Below are 12,200 nucleotides of genomic sequence, written 5' to 3'. Positions count from 1 at the left end.
CCAGCAATGAGATATGCTGACGTTCTCACCTCCAGGTACTCAGGAAGTGACCTGAATTGGAGACAGGGGCATCGAAGATACAATTAAAATGAAGTCACACCAGAATAAGGTGGCCCTTGGTCCAGCATGACCAGTGTCCTTATAGGAAGGCAAGAAAGATGAGAGCACATGTGGTGATGGAGGCAGAGACTGGAGTCTGCAGCGTTTGTCCGGGGAACTCCTAGGGCTCTCAGAAGGTGGAAGAGGCAGGAAGGACCCCACCTGGGAGCACGCGGAAGGAGTGCGGCCCTGAAGCCACCTTGATCTCAGGCCTCTGCCCTCCTTGACTGCAGAACAATAAACCTCTGTTGTCAGAAACCACCTGGTTTGCGGGTTCGTTGTCACGCCACCCACATATGGTACCCTGGACTTCTGGAAGCGAACCTGAGCCCTCCAGCCTGTGTGCGGTAAGCCCATCCACTGCCCCCAAGTCGTGGTGAAGGAAAGTGCAGCGTTTATCGCCGGGCGCCCAGCACGGAGCCCACCAAGAAGAGTGGGCAGCTTGGGGGTGGCGGCTGCAGGCTGCCTGCTGAGCCTGTGCAGGTTCTCTGATCAGTTGGGGGTGAGGCAACCGGGAGACGTTTCCGGAATCTCGGTGATCAGTTTTCTGGTTCCAAGTGGCCTGGGGTCTGCGACGCATTTCCTGAGAGGCAGGGTGTCTAACCTCTCCCATGCGGTGGGGCATCAGTGTCAGCGTGACCGCTCAGAGACAGGGCTCAGGATGTCAACTGCAGCCTTGGAGGAAGAACTCAAGGTCCTCAACTTCACGTCTAAACTACTCTTATTTTGTCTTGTTGACTGTTTTCGTTTCTGCATTTTGTCACTTCACTTAAATTTGCTCTTTGGAATTCAGGGAAGGCCTAGGAGGCTGAAGCTTGTCTATAAACAAGAGGTAGGGGGAGGACATGGCCCCCCTGAGGCCCGGCAGGACCCTGCCTGGTTACACTAGGGAACCAACATACCAGGTCAAGATGGTTTTCTCTCAAGAGTTTTGAATCAATGAAATGGTACAAAACAACACTTTTCAGTGAGAAAGAGGGGCTTCTCTAGGGGCTTCTGTGGGCGCTGGCTCCCGAAGGATCTGCTGTCCTGCCCAGCAGCAGGATGTACACCTGCAGCTCCCAGGTCTGTCCGAGTTCTTTAAATCTGCTCAGATAGTACTGTTCTTAATTAAAAAAATAATGCAATCTTATGATAGCAACCCAGGAAATAGAGAAATACCAGCCTTCCAAAAGCAGCTGCCAGCTCCTCACCTGCCGTCCGCCTCCCACCCGGTGAGGGTCCTTTTGGATGGCACTAGAGCCCACGTTCAGGGGGTGAGTGATGCTGAGCAAACAGGAGGATGAAGGGGGCAGATAAAAACAGAAGTGACTCCATCACAAGGCTGTGGCAAGGCAGGTGCTAGTTTCACAGCATTCATTTTCGTTTTCCGTCACAGTAACAGAAGAAAAAAAGCAAAGGGAATGGAACAGACCGGTGCAAGGCAGAGGTGGGTTTTCTACTACAAGAGATACTTGTTTCCCCAAAGCCCCTCCAAGTTAAGAATAAAGATGATGAAAGGCGGCAGGAGAGTGAGCTCTCTGCCAGCAGCCCCCCAGCCTCCTGCAGCAAAGCCACGCAGCAGGGGTGCGCACTCAGCCCCGGGCCCAGACATCAAGGCCCCAGCGGCTCCTCCGGGGCAGGCCCTTCCTGCCCTTTGGCTCCCAGGTGCCTAGCAGCGTGGGGCAGCCCCGGGCTTGCAGCTGTGTCCTTCCCATCTCCACCTCCATTGCCAAGTGGCTTCCCTGTGTCCGTGTCCATGTTCCCATGTTCCCTTCTGCTCATGAGGACATCTGTCAGCTTGGCTCAAGCCCACCTAAGGACCTCGTTTTAACTTGACATCTTCAGAGACCCCCACTTCCAAAGCAGGTTGCACCTGCCAGCCCATATTGGGTAGAACATGCCTTTGGGGAGGAGGCAGGCCCACACACACCAGTCACTCTGGGTCCCTCTCGGAGCGAGTTTCTGGTGTGAGCCAGTGCCTTCCACACTGCCTGGAGCCACCCCCCCTCGGTCACCCCTGCCCACTCCTGCAGTCTGCGTTCTTCCTAATTTGCCGGCTTCGGGGCATCCATAGCCTGTGCTGCCCCCGCGACATGGCTGCTCTTTGCCTATGGCTCTGTGCATGAGGGTTTGGTTTCACCACAGTCCACTCCCGATGATTCCTGGGCCCAGAGATCCTGAGCTAATTCAGGCCTGCAGGGCCGCCCTGCGGCCCCAGGGAGAACTAGCTTCCTGCCTCCAGTGGGTCTGGCGGTTCCTGGGGCACCTGTGCTGGGAGAGGAGCTTTGCTCGCTGAGCCGAGGCCCTGGCGACACGAGTCGGCTGGGCTCTGAGGAGGCCCCCGCTTCGGCTGCCACCGCCCAATTCTCTGCAAACACCACCTCACTAGGAAATGCAGTCTTTCCTTCCCTTTGGATAAGCCCTGCTGCAGGAGGCACAGCTGTTGCTGTGGTGACAGTCCTTGCTCCTCCGCCCTGCAGGCAGGACCGTCCACGAGTCTGTTTTCAGAGCGACACTGTCTTCAGAGCCGCAGTGCTTGGGTGCTCTTACACCCCAAATTCCTGTCACAGAGGGAGGGAGAGGAGGAGGGAGGCAGGGAGATAGGAGGCAGAGGGGAGGAGGGGTGGGAGGAGGAGACATATTTAGCATGATTTTTGTAAAAAATAAAAACGGAGTAGCTATGGTCCAGGTTGGAGAAGGAAATGGCAACCCGCTGCAGTATTCCTGCCTGGAGAATCCCATGGACAGAGGAGCCTGGCGGACTGTAGCCCGTGGGGTCACAAAGGGCCAGACAGGACTGAAGCGACTGAGCACAGCACACATACGGTCCAGGCGCCCACAGTGCAGCCAGGCGTCCAGTGTGGATGTGGTTCAGACACTTCCTGCATCGCCGAGAGCTTGCAGTTCTCTGAACTGCATCAAACTCAAGGACACCACCAGCCCTCTTCAAAACAACACCTGTGAGCAGCGGCCAGCTGCAACTTTGCAGCTTCAAAGTCTCCCACCCATACTCACTTAACTTCTTCCAGCTCCGATCTGGATTCTTGGGAAGCAGTTTATGTCACCAAGCCATGTGCTACGTTTCCAAGCCCTCATCTTGCAGGCTGCAGGACACAGCTCCAGTCCTTGGATCTGGGCTGCAAACTCCAAATAAACCCCAAATAAACGCCTCCTTATTCCAACCAGCTCTTCATTCTTGGGCACCAGAGGGAAGAAGCAAGCCATCATTAGGGCTTCCGGTCCTCGGGGCCCTGACAGCTCTGGCTCGTCCTGCCTTCTCTCCGGCGCTGGCCTGTTTGCCATGGACATGTGTGACCCTGTGTGGGGCTGAGATTTGCTGTCAGATGATGGAGGAAGCGCACCAGGGAGGCCCCTCCTCCCTTCCCCACCCTGACCCCGGCCCTGGGAGGACCGCATGGTCCACACACTTGTGATCTGTGACAAAAACAACATACGGGGCTGGGGATGGGACTAAGTAGGAGCAAAGTTTTGTAAGCTATTGAAACTGTGCATGTTAATTCAGACTAGAGTATTATAAGTTAAGATGTTACTTGTAAAACACAGAACAACCAATAAGATAAAAAAAAAATATATGTATATATTCCCTCCTACTCAGAACAAAAATACTTAAGACAAATAGAAAACAAGTAGCAAAGTTGGCAGAAGAAAGTCCTTGTTTATCAGTAATTACACTAAATATAAGTGTATTTAATTCTCTAATAAAATAAGCCAAAAAAGTGGGAACCACTCAAACATCTATCAACAGATGAAGATAACAAAATGTACATCTATACAGTGGGATTTCATCCAGCCAAGAAAGAGATGATGCACTGACATATGCAGCGACACAGATGAGCCCTGAGCACATTATGTCAAGTGAAAAACACAGACACAAATAGCTCCATATTGCGTGACTCAGTTTAGATAAGTTATTAATATAGGCCATGAAACCATATAGGCTATATTAGGTTATTGGGCCATAAAGAAGGCTGAGCACCAAAGAATTGATGCTTTTGAACTGTGGTGTTGGAGAAGACTCTAGAGAGTCCCTTGGACTGCAAGGAGATCCCACCAGTCCATCCTAAAGGAAATCAGTCCTGAATATTCATTGGAAGGACTGATGCTGAAGCTGAAGCTCCAATACTTTGGCCACCTGATGCAAAGAACCAGCTGACTAGAAAAGACCCTGATGCTGGGAAAGATTGAAGGCAGGAGGAGAAGGGGACAACAGAGGATGAGATGGTTGGATGGCATCACCAACTCGATGGACATGAGTTTAACCAAGTTCTGGGAGATGGTGAAGGACAGGGAAGCCTGGTGTGCTGCAGTCCATGGGGTCACAAAGTCCATGAGGTCCATGGAGTCAGACACAATTGAGCGAACAACAACATCATTAATATAGGCAAATTCATGGAGATATTAATCTGCGGATTAATCTGAAGTTGTCAAAGTCTGAGAGGAGGGGGAATGTGGAGTGTCTGCTAAATGGACACAGGGTTCCTTATCAGTTCAGTTCAGCTGTTCAGTCATGTCTGACTCTTTGCGATCCCATGGACTGCAGCACGCCACACTTCCCTGTCCATCACCAGCTCCCGGAGCTGGCTCAAAGTCATGTCCATTGAGTCGGTGATGCCACCCAATCACCTCATCCTGCCTTAAATCTTTCCCAGCTTCAGGGTTTTTTCTAATGAGTCAGTTCTTCACATCAGGTGGCCAAAGAATTGGAGCTTCAGCTTCAGCATCAGTCCTTCCAATGAATATTCAGGATTGATTTACTTTAGGATGGACTGGTTGGATCTCCTTGTAGTCCAGGGGACTCTCAAGAATCTTCTCAAGCACCACAGTTCAAAAGCATCAGCTTCTCAGACAGATATGTCTGACACCAGGGGAAAAGCTTCAGTTGTGTGGCCCCTTCCTCCACCTGCTGGCTCTCCATCCTCAGCCTGTGTTCACCCCCTGGCTCTGGCTGTCTGTTCATAAGCCCCATGGCTTCAGGTTCCCTATTCCAGAACCAGGATGGTTTTCCAGGATTATGGCCTTAATCTTGGCCTGAACCATGGCTCTTCAAAGGGACCCCAGGAGAAGATGATTCCACTGCTTTTACAGAGAAGCACATTGGAATGTTGGACACTGGGTGGATGAGCTAGGCCTGAAGTGAGATCACCAGGTTTATGTTCTTTCCAGAAGAAATGTGGAGCCACTAGCAACAGGAGACCAGAGATCAAGCGCTGAACCTTTGGACTGGGAACACTGACTCCGGGACCTGAGACTACTGGAGAACTCCTAACCCTAGGGAATATTAAATAGTGAGAACTCCCACAAAGGAAACCACTTCAATGCAAGACCAGGCATCATGCAACTACCAGTAGTACTCTGTGCAGGACACCTCATCCAAACAACAAATAAGACAAAAATACACACCTAATCATCAGCAGACAGGATTACCACTTCACTCAGCCCCTGCCCATCAGAGGAAAAACAAAAAAACTCAGCACAAATCTCACCCTATGCGAAGCTTACACAAACCACTGGACCAACCTTATTAGGGCAGAAACCAAAAGGAAGAAAGAATTCAACCTTAAAGCCTGGGAAAAGGAGACTTCAAACACAATAAGTTTAAAAAATAATAATAATGAAAAGGCAGGGAAATACTGAACAGATGACGGAACAAACTAAAAACACAGAAGTCCAAATAAATGAAGGGGAAATGGGCAAACTACCTGAGAAAGAATTCAGAACAATGATAGTAAAGATGATCAAAAACCTTGAAAACAGAATGGAGAAAATGCAAGCATCAATTAACAAAGACCTAGAAGAATTAAAGAATAAATGTACAGAAACAAACATACGATTACTGAAATTAAACATACTCTAGAAGGAATCAACAGCAGAATGTCTGAAGCAGAAGAATGGATCTGTGAGGTGGAAGATAAAATGGTGGAAATAACTGCTGAAGAGCAGAATACAGAGAAGAGAATGAAAACTGAGGACAGTCTCAGAGACCCCTGGGACAAAATTAAATGTACCAACACTTGAATTATAGGGACTCCAGAAGAAGAAGAGAAAAAGAAAGGGTATGAGAAATTTTTTGAAGAGATTATAGTAGAAAATCTTCCCAACATGGAAAAGGAAATAATCAAGTCCACGAGGCACAAAGAGTCCCATACAGGCTAAACCCAAGGAGAAACACACCAAGACACACACTAATCAAACTAACAAAAATCAAACACAAAGAAAGAATATTAAAAGCAGCAAGGGAAAAGCAACAAGTAACATATAAGGGAAACCCCATACAATTAACAGCTGATCTTTCAGCAGAAACTCTGCAGGCCAGAAGGGAATGGCAGGATATATTTAAAGTACTGAAAGGGGAAAATCTACAACCAACATTACTCTATCCTGCAAGGATTTCATTCAAAATTCATGGAGAAATCAAAAGCTTTTCAGACAAGCAAAAGTTAAGAGGATTCAGCACCACCAAACCAGCTTTGCAACAAATGTTAAAGCGACTTATATAGTCAGGAAACACAAGAGAAGGAAAAGACCTACAAAAACAAACCCAAACAATTAAGAAAACTGCAATAGGAACACATGTATTAATAATTACTTTAAACGTAAATGGATTAAATGCTTGAACCAAACTACACAGACTGGCTGAATGGATACAAAAACAAGACCCAAATATATACTGTCTACAAGAAACCCACTTTAGACCTAAAGATTCATATAGACCAAAAGTGAGAGGATGGAAAAATAGATTCCATGCAAATGGAAAGCAAAAGAAAGTTGGAGAAGCAATCCTCATATTAGACAAAATAGACCTTAAAATAAAGAATATTACAAGAGATAAAGAAGGACACTACATAATGATCAAGGGATCAATCCAAAAGGAAGACATAACAATTGTAAATGTCTATACACCAGATCATGGCATCCAGCCCCATCACTTCATGGCAAGTAGATGGGGAAACAGTGAAAACAGTGGCAGACTTTATTTTGGGGGGCTCCAAAATCACTGTAGTTGGTGACTGCAGCCATGAAATTAAAAGATGCTTGTTCCTTGGAAGAAAATTTATGACCAACCTAGACAGCATATTAAAAAGCAGAGACATTACTTTGCCAACAAAGGTCCTTCTAGTCAAAGCTATGATTTTTTCCAGTAGTCATGTATGGATGTGAGAGTTGGACTATAAAGAAAGCTGAGCACCAAAGAATTGATGCTTTTGAACTGTGGTGTTGGAGAAGACTCTTGAGAGTCCCTTGGACTTCAAGGAGATCCAACCAGTCCATCCTAAAGAAAATCAGTCCTGAATATTCATTGGAAGGACTGATGTTGAAGCTTATCCAATATTTGGCCACCAGATGCGAAGAGCTGACTCATTGGAAAAGACCCTGATGCTGGGAAGGATTGGGGGCAGGAGGAGAAGGGGACGACAGAGGATGAGATGGCTGGATGGCATCACCGACTCGATGGACATGAGTTTGGGTGGACTCCAGGAGTTGGTGATGGACAGGGAGGCCTGGTGTGCTGTGGTCCATGGGGCCACAAAGAGTCAGATATGACTGAGTGACTGAACTAAACTGAACTGATGCACCCGACATAGGAGCACCTCACACATAAGACAAACACTAACGGACATAGAAGGAGAGACTGACTCTAACACAATAACAGCAGGAGACTTTAACACCCCACTTACACCAATGGACAGATCAGCAAAACAAGATTACTAAGGAAAAACAAGTCTTAAATGATACATTAGACGAGATGGATCTCACTGACATCTTCAGGACTTTCCATCCAAATGCAGAAGAATACACCTTCTTCTCAAGTGCACATGGAACACTCTCCAGGATAGACCACATCTTGGGCCACAGATCAAACCTTAGTAAATGTAAGAAAATTGACGTCGTATCAGGCATCTTTTCTGACCACAATGCTATGAGACTAGATATCAATTACAAGAAAAAAAAACTGTAAAAAAAAAAAGACACGTGGAGATTAAATAATACATTTCTAAGTAATGAACAGATTACTGAAGAAATCAAAAGGGCAATCAAAAAATTCCTAGAAACAAATGACAAGTAAAACACAACAAGGCAAAACCTATGGGATGCAGCAAAAGCCGCCCTAAGAGGGGCGTTTATAGCAACACAGCCTCCCTTTAGAAACAAGAGAAACCTCGAATAGACAGCCTGACTTTACACCTAAAACAACCGGAAAAAGAAGAGCAAAAACCCCCAAAAATTAGCAGAAGGAAAGAAATAATAAAGGTCAGAGCAGAAATAAATGAAAAAGAAATTAAAGAAAGAATAGTAAAGACTAATAAAATGAAAAGCTGGTTCTTCGAGAAGATAAACAAAATTGACAAAACTTTAGCCAGACTCATCAAGAAAAAATGAGAAGAATCAAATCAACAAAATTAGAAATTAAAAAGGAGAGGTTACAACAGACAATGCAAAAATACAAAGGATTATAAGAGACTATTATGAACAACTATATGGCAATAAAATGGACAAAATGGACAGATTCTTAGAAAAGTTCAATCTTCCAAGACTGAACCAGGAAGAAGTAGAAATTATGAACAACCCAATTACAAGCACTGAAATCAAAACTGTGATCAAAAATCCCCCAAAAAACAAAAGCCTAGGATCTGATGGCTTCACAGGTGAATTCTGTCCAACATTTAGAAAAGATCTAATGCCTATTCTTCTAAGACTCTTTCAAAAATTGCAGAGGAAAGAACACTTCCAAACTCATCCTACAAGACCACCATCACCCTGATACCAAAACCAGACAAAGATAACGCACAAAAAAAGAAAACTACAGGCTAATATCACTGATGAACATAGATGCAAAAATCCTCGACAAAATTCTAGCAAGCAGAATTCAACAACACGTTAAAAAGCTCATACAACATGATCAAGTTGGGTTTATTCCAGGGATACAAAGATTCTTCAATATATGCAAAGCAATCAATGTGATACATCATATTAACAAATTGAAAGATAAAAACCATATGATAATCTCAATAGATGCAGAAAAAGCCTTTGATAAACTCCAGCACCCATTTTTGATTAAAACTCTTCAAAAAATGAGCATAGAGGGAACCTACCTCAACATAGTAAAGGCCATATATGATAAGCCCACAGCAAACACTATTCTCAATAGTGAAAACTGAAAGCATTCCCCCTAAGATCAGGAGGAAGACTAGGGTGTCCACTCTCACCACTCTTATTCAACATAGTTTTGGAAGTCCTAGCTACAGCATTCAGAGAAGAAAAAGAAATAAAAGGAATCCAGATTGGAAAAGAAAAAGTAAAGCTCTCACTGTTTGCAGATGACATGATACTATACATAGAACACCATAAAGACACCATCGGAAAATTACTAGAGCTAATCAGTGAATTTAGCAAAGTCACAGGATACAAAATCAATACACAGAAGTCACTTGCATTCCTGTATACTAACAAGGAAAAATCAGAAAGAGAAATTAAAGAATCAATCTCATTCACCATTGCAACATAAAGAATAAGATATCTAGGACTAAACCTACCTAAAGAGACAAAAGAGCTGTATACAGAAAATTATGACACTAATGAAAGAAATGAAAGACAACGAAAACAGATGGGGAGATATTCCATGCTCCTGGGTAGGAAGAATCAATAATGTGAAAACAACTATCATCCTAAATGCAAACTACAGATTCAATGTGATCCCTATCAAATTACCAATGGCATTTTTCACAGAACTAGGACAAAAAATTTCACAATTCATGTGGAAACACAAAAGACCCTGAACAGCCAAAGCAGTCTTGAGAAAGAAGAATGGAGCTGGAGGAAGCAACCATCCTGACTTCAGATTATACTACAAAGCTACAGTCATCAAGACAGTACGGTACTGGCACAAAAACAGAAATATGGACCAACAGAACAAGACAGAAAGCCGAGAAATAAACCCATGCACCTATGTGTACCTTATTTTTGACAAAGGAGGCAAGACTATAAGATGGGGCAAAGACAGCCTCTCCAATAAGTGGTACTTGGAAAACTGGACAGCCACATGTGAAAGAATGAAATTGGAACACTTCCTAACACCATACACAAAGATCAACTCAAAACGGATTAAAGGCTTAAATGTAAGACCAGAAACTATAAAACTCTTAGAGGAAAACACAGGCCGAACACTCAATGACATAAATCAAAGCAAAATCCTCTATGACCCACCTCCTAGAGTAACGGAAAGAAAAACTAAAGCAAACAAGTGGGACCCGATTAAACGTAAAAGCTTTTGCACAGGAAAGGAAACTATGAGCAAGGTGAAAAGACACCCTCAGGATGGGAGAAAATAATAGCAAATGAAGCAACTGACAAAGGACTAATTTCCAAAATATACAAGCAGCTCATACAACTCAATGCCAGAAAAACAAACCACCCAATCAAAAAGTGGGGAAAAGAACTAAACAGACATTTCTCCAAAGAAGACATACAGATGGCTAACAAACACATGAAAAGATGCTCAACTTTGCTCATTATTAGAGAAATGCAAATCAAAACTACCATGAGATATCACTGCATACTGGTCAGAATAGCCATCATCAAAGAGTTTACAAACAATAAATGCTGGAGAGGCTGTGGAGAAAAGAGAACTCTTTTTCACTGTTGGTGGCAAGGTAAATTGATACAACCACTATGGAAGACAGTATGGAGATTCCTTTAAAAGCTAGGAAGAAAACCACTGATGATCCAGCAATCCCACTCCTAGGCATACATCCTGAGGGAACCAAAGCTGGAAAGGAATATGTACCCCGATGTTCATTGCAGCATTATTTACAATAGCTAGAATGTTGAAGCAACCTAGATATCCATTGACAAATAAATGGATAAAGAAGTTTTGGTACATATACACAATGGAATAGTACTCAGCCATAAAAGGAACACATTTGAGTCCGGTCTAATGAGGTGGGTGAAGCTAGAGCCCATTATTCAGAGTGAAGTCAGTCGGAAAGAGAAACATACATATCGTGCACTAACGCATGCATACAGAATCTAGAAAGATGGTACCGAAGAATTTTTCTGCAGGGCAACAGTGGAGAAACAGACACAGAGAACAGACTTATGGACATGGAAAGAGGGGAGGAGAGGGTGAGATATATGGAGAGAGTAACATGGAAGCTTACTTTACCATATGTAAAACAGACAGCCAACGGGAATTTGCTGTATGTCGTAGGGAACTCAAACAGGGTCTCTGTATCAACCTAGAGGGCTGGGATGGGGAGGGAGATGGGAGGGAGGTTCAAGAGGGATGGGTCATATCTATGGCTGATTCATGTTCAGGTTTGACAGAAAACAACAAAATTCTATGAAGCAATTATCCTTCAATTAAAAAACAAATCAATTTAAAAAAAAGCATCAACTCTTCAGCGCTCAGCTTTCTTTATGGTCCAACTCTCGCATCCATACATGACTACCGGAAAAAACATAGATTTGACTATATGGACCTTTGTTGGCAAAGTAACATCTCCACTTTTTAATATGCTGTCTAGGTTGGTCATAGTTTTCCTTCCAAGGAGTAAGCGTCTTTTAATGTCATGGCTGCAGTCACCACCTGCAGTGATTCTGGAGCCAAGAAAATAAAGTCTACCAGTGTTTGCCATGAAGTGATGGGACCAGATGCCATGATCTTAGTTTTCGGAATGCTGAACTTTAAGCCAACTTTTTCACTCTCCTTCACTTTCATCAAGAGGCTCTTTAGTTCTTCTTTACTTTCTGCCATAAGGGTGGTGTCATCTGCGTATCTGAGGTGATTGATATTTCTCCCGGCAGTCTTGATTCCAGCTTGTGTTTCTTCCAGCCCAGCGGTTCTCATGATGTACTCTGCATAGAAGTTAAACAAGCAGGGTGACAATATACAGCCTTGATGTGCTCCTTTCCTGATTTGGAATCAGTCTGTTGTTCCATGTCCGATTCTAACTGTTGCTTCTTGACCTGCATACAGGTTTCTCAGGAGGCAGGTAAGGTTGTCTGGTATTCCCATCTCTTGAAGAATTTTCCACAGTTTGTTATGATCCATACAGTCAAAGGTTTTGGTGTAGTCAATGAAGCAGGTTGTTTTTCTGGAA

Source organism: Giraffa tippelskirchi, chromosome 1 (assembly GCF_054371585.1).
Source record: "Giraffa tippelskirchi isolate mGirTip1 chromosome 1, T2T-mGirTip1v1.2.pri, whole genome shotgun sequence".
NCBI classification, from domain to species: domain Eukaryota; kingdom Metazoa; phylum Chordata; class Mammalia; order Artiodactyla; family Giraffidae; genus Giraffa; species Giraffa tippelskirchi.
The sequence above is the reverse complement of the archived record's forward strand: the minus strand, read 5'-3'. Positions refer to the sequence as shown.